The sequence below is a fragment of the Oncorhynchus mykiss genome, chromosome 22 (assembly GCF_057628025.1).
Source record: "Oncorhynchus mykiss isolate SJ-2025 chromosome 22, ASM5762802v1, whole genome shotgun sequence".
NCBI classification, from domain to species: domain Eukaryota; kingdom Metazoa; phylum Chordata; class Actinopteri; order Salmoniformes; family Salmonidae; genus Oncorhynchus; species Oncorhynchus mykiss.
The window spans coordinates 49997932-50007118 of NC_143043.1; positions in this window are offsets into that span (position 1 = coordinate 49997932).

Sequence of the window (9187 nt, forward strand, 5' to 3'; positions counted from 1 at the left end):
AATCATATGTGGCCAAAGCATAAATTGGATTTTTAAAAACATGTAAAAAAAAAAAAACACCTCAAACTTGTATTTTATTTTTATTTTATTGAACCTTTATTTAACTAGGCAAGTCAAACCAACCGTTTCAAAAATGCTTGTTATTTCCTGATAGAGGATGTTTTCCTCCTGAAGAGGATGAGCTGGCCAATCAGCGGTTTACTCTAATGAATATTTTTATGACTGGTATATGCCCAGACCCTTCTGTTGTTGGGGTATGCCCACACCATTCCAACACAGAAACACTGCGTTTTAACGTAATTAATTACACTTTTTTGGAAGGAAATCTATTTCACTCTCATATGGTACAAAAAAGGGAGCCCCCCCCCCTATCCACATCGATGGGACAGCAGTGGAGAAGGTGGAAAGTTTTAAGTTCCTCGGTGCACATATGACCGACAAACTGAAATGGTCCAAGCACACAGACAGTGAAGTGAAGAAGACGCGACAGTGCCTCTTCCACAGACACAGACAGTGCCTCTTCAACCTCCGGAGGCTGAAAAAATGTGGCTTGTCACCGAATTGAGAGCATCCCGTCAGGCTGTATCACCGGCAACTGCACCGCCCTCAACCGCAGGGCTCTCCAGAGGGTGGTGCAGGCTGCACAGCGCATTACCGGGGGCAAACTACCTACCCTCCAGGACACTTACAACACCCGATGTCACAGGAAGGCAAAACAGATCATCAAGGACAATAACCACCAGAGCAACTAACTGTTCACCCTGCTTCCATCCAGAAGGCAAGGTCAGTACAGGTGCATCACAGATGGGACATAGAGATTGAAAAACTGCTTTTATCTCAATGCCATCAGATTGTTAAACAGCCACCACTAGCATAGAGATGCGGCTGCCTACCTAGACTTGATATCATTGGCCAATTTAATAAATGGAACACTAGTCACTTTAATAATGCCACTTTAAGACTGTTTACATATCTCGCATTACTCATCTCATATGTATATACTGTATACTTCACTAGCTATTCTTTACTATCTAGTGCACCTTAGCCGTTCTGTCACTGCTCATCCAAATCATTTATACTTACAGTTCAAGTCTAAAGTTTACATACACTTAGGTTGGAGTCATTAAAACCCCTTTTTCAACCACTCCATACATTTCTTGTTAACAAATTATAGTTTTGGCATGTCGGTTAGGACATCTACTTTGTGCATGACACAAGTAATTTTTCCAACAATTGTTTACAGACAGATTATTTCACTTATAATTTACTGTATCACAATTCCAGTGGGTCAGAAGTTTACATACACTAAGTTGACTGTGCCTTTAAACAGCTTGGAAAATTCCGGAAAAGTATGTCATGGCATTAGAAGCTTCTGATAGGCTAATTGACATCATTTGAGTCAATTGGAGGTGTACCTGTGGATGTATTTCAAGGGCAAACTTTCAAACTCAGTGCCTCTTTGCTTGACATCATGGGGAAATCTAAAGAAATCAGATGTTTTTTGTAGATCTCCACAAGTCTGGTTCATCCTTGGGAGCAATTTCCAAATGCCTGAAGGTACCACGTTCATCTGTACAAACAATAGTACGCATGTATAAACACCATGGGACCACACAGCCGTCATACCGCTCAGGAAGGAGAGACACATTTTGTCTCCTAGAGATGAACGTACTTTGGTGCGAAGGACCTTGTGAAGATGCTGGAGGAAACCGGTACAAAAGTATCTATATCCACAGTAAAACCAGTCCTATATCGACATAACTTGAAAGGCCGCTTAGCAAGGAAGAAGCCACTGTTCCAAAACCACCATAAAAAAGCCAGACTACGGTTTGCAACTGCACATGGGGACAAAGATCGTACTTTGCACACGGGGGTGGCAGCATCATGTTGTGGGGGTGCTTTGCTGCAGGAGGGACTGGTGCACTTCACAAAATAGATGGCATTGAAGTAACATCTGAAGACATCAGTCAGAAAGTTAAAGCTTGGTCGCAAATGTGTCTTCCAAATGAACAATGACCCCAAGCATACTTCCAAAGTTGTGGCAAAATGGCTTAAGGATTACAAAGTCAAGGTATTGGAGTGGCCATCACAAAGCCCTGACCTCAATCCTATGGAAAATGTGTGGGCATAACTGAAAAAAGCGTGTGCAAGCATGAAGGCCTACAAACCTGACTCAGTTACACCAGCTCTGTCAGGAGGAATGGGCCAAAATTCACCCAACTTATTGTGGGAAGCTTGTGGAAGGCTACCCGAAACGTTTAACCCAAGTTAAATAATTTAAATGCAATACTACCAAATACTAATTGAGTGCATGTTAACTTGTGACCCACTGGGAATGTGATGAAAGAAATAAAAGCTGAAATAAATCACTCTCTACTATTATTCTAACATTTCACATTCTTAAAATAAAGTGGTGATCCTAACTGACCTAAAACAGGGATTAAATGTCAGGAATTGTGAAAATGTATTTGGCTAAGGTGTATGTAAACTTCAGACTTCAAATGTATTCTCATCCCATTCATTTACTAGATTGTGTATTAGGTTTTGTTGTGGAATTTGTTAGATATTAGGTTTTGTTGTGGAATTGTTAGATATTACCTGTTAGATACTGCTGCACTGTCGGATCTAGAAGCATAAGCATTTCACTACACTCACAGTAAGATCTGCTAACCATGTGTATGTGACCAATAACATCTGCTAACCATGTGTATGTGACCAATAACATCTGCTAACCATGTATGTGTATGTGACCAATAACATCTGCTAACCATGTATGTGTATGTGACCAATAACATCTGCTAACCATGTGTATGTGACCAATAACATCTGCTAACCATGTATGTGTATGTGACCAATAACATCTGCTAACCATGTATGTGTATGTGACCAATAACATCTGCTAACCATGTGTATGTGACCAATAACATCTGCTAACCATGTATGTGTATGTGACCAATAACATCTGCTAACCATGTATGTGACCAATAACATCTGCTAACCATGTGTATGTGACCAATAACATCTGCTAACCATGTGTATGTGACCATTAAAATTGTATTTGATGGTAATGAATTATCAGTCCTATTTTATAGAAATCTGGAAACACTGGACAGTTACTTTAATATATTTCTGTAGATGTGCAGGTTATTTCTAAATCAAATCCAATTGTATTGGTCACATACACATGGTTAGCAGATGTTATTGGTCACATACACATGGTTAGCAGATGTTAATGCGAGTGTAGCGAAATGCTTGTGCTTCTAGTTCCGACAGTGCAGTAATATCTAGCAAGTAATTTAACAATTCCCCAACAACTACCTAATACACACAATCTTAAAGCGGTGAATGAGAATATGTACATATAAATATATGGATGAGCGATGGCCGAGCGGCATAGGCAAGGTGCAATAGATGGTATAAAATACGGTATATACATGTGATATGAGTAATGTAAGATATGTAAACACTAATAAAGTGGAATTATTTAAAGTGGCAGTGTTTAAAGTGACTAGTGATTGGGTCTCAATGTAGGCAGCAGCCTCTGAGTTAGTGGTGGCTGTTTAGCAGTCTGATGGCCTTGAGATTGAAAAACAGCTTCTATCTCTCTGTCCCAGCTTTGATGCACCTGTATTGACCTCGCCTTCTGGATGATAGCGGTGTGAACAGGCAGTGGCTCGGGTTGTTGTTGTCCTTGATTATCTTTTTGGCCTTCCTGTGACATCGGGTGCTGTAGGTGTCAGGGAGGGCAGATAGTTTGCCCCCAGTGATGCGTTGTGCAGACCGCACCACCCTCTGGAGAGCCTTGCAGTTGAGGGCGGTGCAGTTGCCATACCAGACTTGGATACAGCCCGACAGGATGTTCTCGATTGTGCATCTGTAAAAGTTTGTCAGGGTTTTGGGAAACAAGCCAAAAGGAGGCTGAAGAGGCGCTGTTGAGCATTCTTCACCACATTCTCTGTGTGGGTGGATCAATTCAGTTTGTCTGTGTTGTGTACGCCGAGAAAATGTCAACTTTCCACCTTCTCCACTGCTGTGTGGATAGGGTGCTGCTCCCACTGCTGTTTCCTGAAGTCCACGATCATCTCCTTTGTTTTATTGACGTTGAGTGACAGTTGAACAGGCTGGAATCTAATTACAATGACACTGTGCTGCATATAATAACATTTCTATGGATGTATGTAGGCCTAAGAGTTATTTCTGTCTGTGTGAGTTGGATAGACAGCTTGTACATGTAGAGAGGAATGACCTGGAAAACAGATCTTAAGCATATGGATGGCTCCTCTATAGCTTGGGCTCCTTCGGTCACAGCCTACACACACTTAGCCATGGTCTGGCAGGCTCTGCTGATTGGATCTGTAGACAAGAGGGATATTTTAACACAACCAGTGCTTGACTTGGGCAGGAGCTCACCGGAGCCGAGTACCAGTACCTGAAATGTTCTACTGCTTGAGCTCCTGTTCCTCTTGTAGAGTATTATCTCAAAAGTATTGTGGATCTCCTGCACCTAAATGTAAACAGTACCGGCACCTATTTCAGTCCAAGTCAAGAACTGAACACAACATTCACATACAGTAGTAAAGACAGACAGTCAGATGATGTTGGTTCAATTATTAGAATTCCATTTCTTCTTCTTTTTTTGTGAGCTCAATGCACCATCGCACCGCTTATCTAAAGATAAATTAGATCCAGACTGAACTGTGCAATGTAGTAAGGAGTTGTAGTTTCCAACATGCCAATATTCTACGTAGTATTGTGCATAAAACGTGTTAATTAACTACAATGACCAGGGTTGCACATTTTGGGCAATATTCAGAGGTGGAAACTTTCCGTGGGAATTAGTGGAAATATATGCAAAGTCATATTAATACCATTTAAATGTAGATGTTTTTTTGCATTGGATATATTTACCATATCATATGGAGACAGAAACATAAACCTTTTACCTTATGATAAGTAGACATAATTGCAAATAATTAAATCCTTCCAATAGAAAAAAAAACTAAAAAACATTTAGTTACAAATTTAACTTTAAATAAATGAGTTGACTCTTCACATGGGATGATTTTCCCTGAACAACAAAAGAAAGGGAACATTTGAATGATCCCCAACGATCCATTGCATCTGTAAAATGATAGTCTAGAAACTAAAGCTTTGATTGTCTTCCTCTCAGGCTTCCATGTCTTCTCCCTGGACCTCCTCAATGTCCACCTCTTGAACATCAGACTCTGAGAACGTAGGAGGGAGAAAGAGGTCTGATTGCGGTTCCAATTGCTCACTCAAGGATCCCACCGTGCATCTGATGAACTCCGGTAGTCCCTGGCGTCTTCGTCCCCGAGGGAACCCAGGTTTACCCGAGTTCCTCCAAGAGCCTCCGAAGACTGCCGATTTGCCTTTTCCCGAGCCGATGCAGCTCGGCAGGGCTAGGCTGTCTCCAGCTGAACGCGGATGCAGACTTTACACCCAGAGGTGTCTGTATTGCGGTACTGCCGGTCATTATGTGTCTACCTGTCCCTTCAACCTAGATCATTGGTAGGAATGAGTACTCTGGTGTTTCTTAAGGATAATGTCGCCCCCCCCCCCCCCCCCCCTCTCCATGCCACCCTGCTGTGGGGTGACCAGTCCAAGTCTCTCCAGATACTCATCGACTCGGGAGTCGATATGAGTCTTATGTACGTTACCCTGGCGTCCGAGCTGGGCATCCCCACTCAACCCCTCTCCATTCCCATGGATGTTAGCGTGCTGGACAGGCGTTCTATAGGCCGGGTCACCCACCGTACCGCTCCAATCAACTTATGAGTGTCGGTGAACCACAGCAAGACGATCCAATTCCTGCTAATTGAGTCTCCGCAGGTTCTTGTGGTATTGGGATTCTCTTGGCTCCAGCGACACAATCCATCGATTAACTGGTCTACTGATGCCATCGTGGGCTGGAGCCCGTTCTGCCACGCCCACTGCCTGAAATCCTCTCTGCCTGCCCCGGGACATCTTCCTGGGGGCTTGGAGATTGTCCCGAACCTCTCCGCCATTCCCACAGAGTATCAGGACCTCCGGGAGGGGTTCAGTACAACCCGGGCCATTTCGCTTCCAGAACACTGACCGGTACCCAAGGAGGTTTGTCACTATGTTGATGGTCCCTAACTGCTGTTTGTGGACGTAAGGAAAACTACAGGCGAATATCGTCGAATATCCAATCTGAAACTAACTTTACCTCGGTCACTGTTGGTGACTGCCACAACCCCTGTAGAGTGAGCCACTCCTGAAAGACGCAAAATGATGCTGAACGATATTATAATGCACATCTAGTTAGCTAAGCGAATAAGTAAAAAGCTGGTTTCATCAACAAAGTTGTCACTTAGAAAATACAATCACTCCCGTGTTGGCAAGCAGCATCACCTGACATTACTGTATAAAGATAGCTAGCTGGCTAGCTTTAGTTTCCTTTATAGGATAGCGCCTTACACCTAACTAGCAAGCATCTGTCTTTGGTGTCTGACGTTATAGCTGTCTCTCCCTAGTTTAGGCAGGAATACAAATATTGTATAAATAGTTAGCTAAAACACATGAATCACTTGCCTACGGAAGCCACGTAAGTTGCATATACATTATACAAAAATAACAAGAGCTTGCAATGCATCATTTTTAGCCATGACCATCTTGGCTACGCGAACGAGTTAACTAACGTAGCCAGCCAATACATATTTTTACACCCATCAAACTTTATGGTACCGGTACTATGTAGAATTCTGATGGTTTTAAAACATCTTTAAATATCACATTCCCCTTATACGTTTGGGAGTCAATGTACACACGAGAGCTGGCATAGAGAGTCCTTACCTTGCTGAAAGTCCGCTTCAGCAAAGAAGAAGCCACTGCTCCAAAACCGCCATTAAAAAAAGACAGACTACGGTTTGCAACTGCACATGGGGGGGGGGGCAAAGATCGTACTTTTTGGAGAAATGTCCTCTGGTCTGATGAAACAAAAATAGAACTGTTTGGCCATAATGACCATCGTTATGTTTGGAGGAAAAAGGGGGAGGCTTACAAGCCAAAGAACACCATCCCAACCGTGAAGCACGGGGGTGGCAGCATCATGTTTGTGGGGGTGCTTTGCTGCAAGAGAGACTGGTGCACTTCACAAAATAGATGGCATCATGAGGCAGGGAAATTATGTGGATATATTGAAGCAACATCTCAAGACATCAGTCAGGAAGTTAACGCTTGGTCGCAAATGGGTCTTCCAAATGGACAATGACCCCAAGCATACTTCCAAAGTTGTGTCAAAATGGCTTAAGGACAACGAAGTCAAGGTATTGGAGTGGCCATCACAAAGCCCTGACCTCAATCCCATAGAAAAGTTGTGAGCAGAACTGAAAAGGTGTGTGTGAGCAAGGAGGCCTACACAAACCTGACTCAGTTACACCAGCTCTGTCAGAAGGAATGGCCCAAAATTCACCCAACTTATTGTGGGAAGCTTGTGGAAGGCTACCTAAAATGTTTGACCCAAGTTAAATAATTTAAAGGCAATGCTACCAAATACTAATTGAGTGTAGGTAAACTTCTGACCCACTTGGAATGCTGAAATAAATCATTCTCTCTACTATTATTCTGACATTTCACATTCTTAAAATAAAGTGGTAATCCTAACTGACCTAAAACAGGGAATTTTTACTAGGATACAATGTCAGGAATTGTGAAAAACAGAGTTTAAATGTATTTGGCTAAGGTGTATGTAAACTTCCGACTTCAACTGTATAACCTTGTCAACGTCTTGACTATATTTCCTATTCATTTTGCAACTCATTTCATGTATGTTTTTATTTATTATTATTAATTTTTTATTTTACCCTTTTTTCTCCCCAATTTCGTGGTATCCAATTGTTTAGGAGCTACTATCTTCTCTCATCGCTGCAACTCCCGTACGGGCTCGGAAGAGACGAAGGTTAAAAAGTAATGCGTCCTCCGATACACAACCCAACCAAGCTGCACTGCTTCTTAAGACAGCGCCATCCAACCCGGAAGCCAGCCGTACCAATGTGTCGGAGGAAACACCGTGCACCTGGCAACCTTGGTTAGCGTGCACTGCGCCCGGCCCGCCACAGGAGTCGCTGGTGCGCGATGAGACAAGGATATCCCTACCGGCCAAGCCCTCCCTAACCCGGACGTCGCTAGGCCAAATGTGCGTCGCCCCACTGACCTCCCGGTCGCGGCCGGTTGCGACAGAGCCTGGGCGCGAACCCAGAGTCTCTGTATGTTTTCATGGAAAACAATGACATTTCTAACTGACCCCAAACTTGTGAACGGTAGTGTACATGTTGTTTACTACTCCCCAACACTGGTATCTAATCAATAAATTGCCATATCTCTATGAATGCATTATCTACCAATAGTGAACACAGATACTCAACAATAAACATTTTTGTATTTCTAATTATACACAACTACTCAACAATAAACATTTTAGTATTTCTAATTATACACAACTACTCAACAATAAACATTTTAGTATTTCTAATTATACACAACTACTCAACAATAAACATTTTAGTATTTCTAATTCAACACAACTACTCATCAATAAACATTTTAGTAGTGTTTTTAATCTGTTAATTAGTCTACTGGTCATTTCTTTGCATGTCATGTGAGAGAATTTCAGACGTTCTCACTGGCTGAGCAATTAATTTCCATCAATGACTTGCAGAATGCTTTTGCTTCACTGAGATGCAATTGATTTTCATTCCTATCTCTATTCAATTCAAATTGTCCCGAAATCTCAGATTAAATGTCCAAAAACCCTAATCTTGTTTCATTCATTCCAAATCATTTTTTATTTAACAATTCCATCCATTTGCCAGTTAAATTAATCTGAATCAAATGTCAATAGCCCACTTTTCCAAGCATTGCATCAATATATTTGTGAGGACAGACACTGGGAGACGAGAAGCAAGTACAAGGAGTGAATATTGAATAAATAACCGACATGACACTAATCAAGGACAGCGTCTGGACAGGGGGAACAAAACAACATTAATGCTGACACAGGGATGAAACTGAGGAATAGACAGATATAGGGGAGGCAATCAATAAGTGACGGAGTCCAGGTGAGTCCAAGGAAACGCTGATGCACGAAACGATGGTGACAGGTGTGCATAATGATGGACCGCCTGGCGAGCTTGAGCACCAGAGAGGG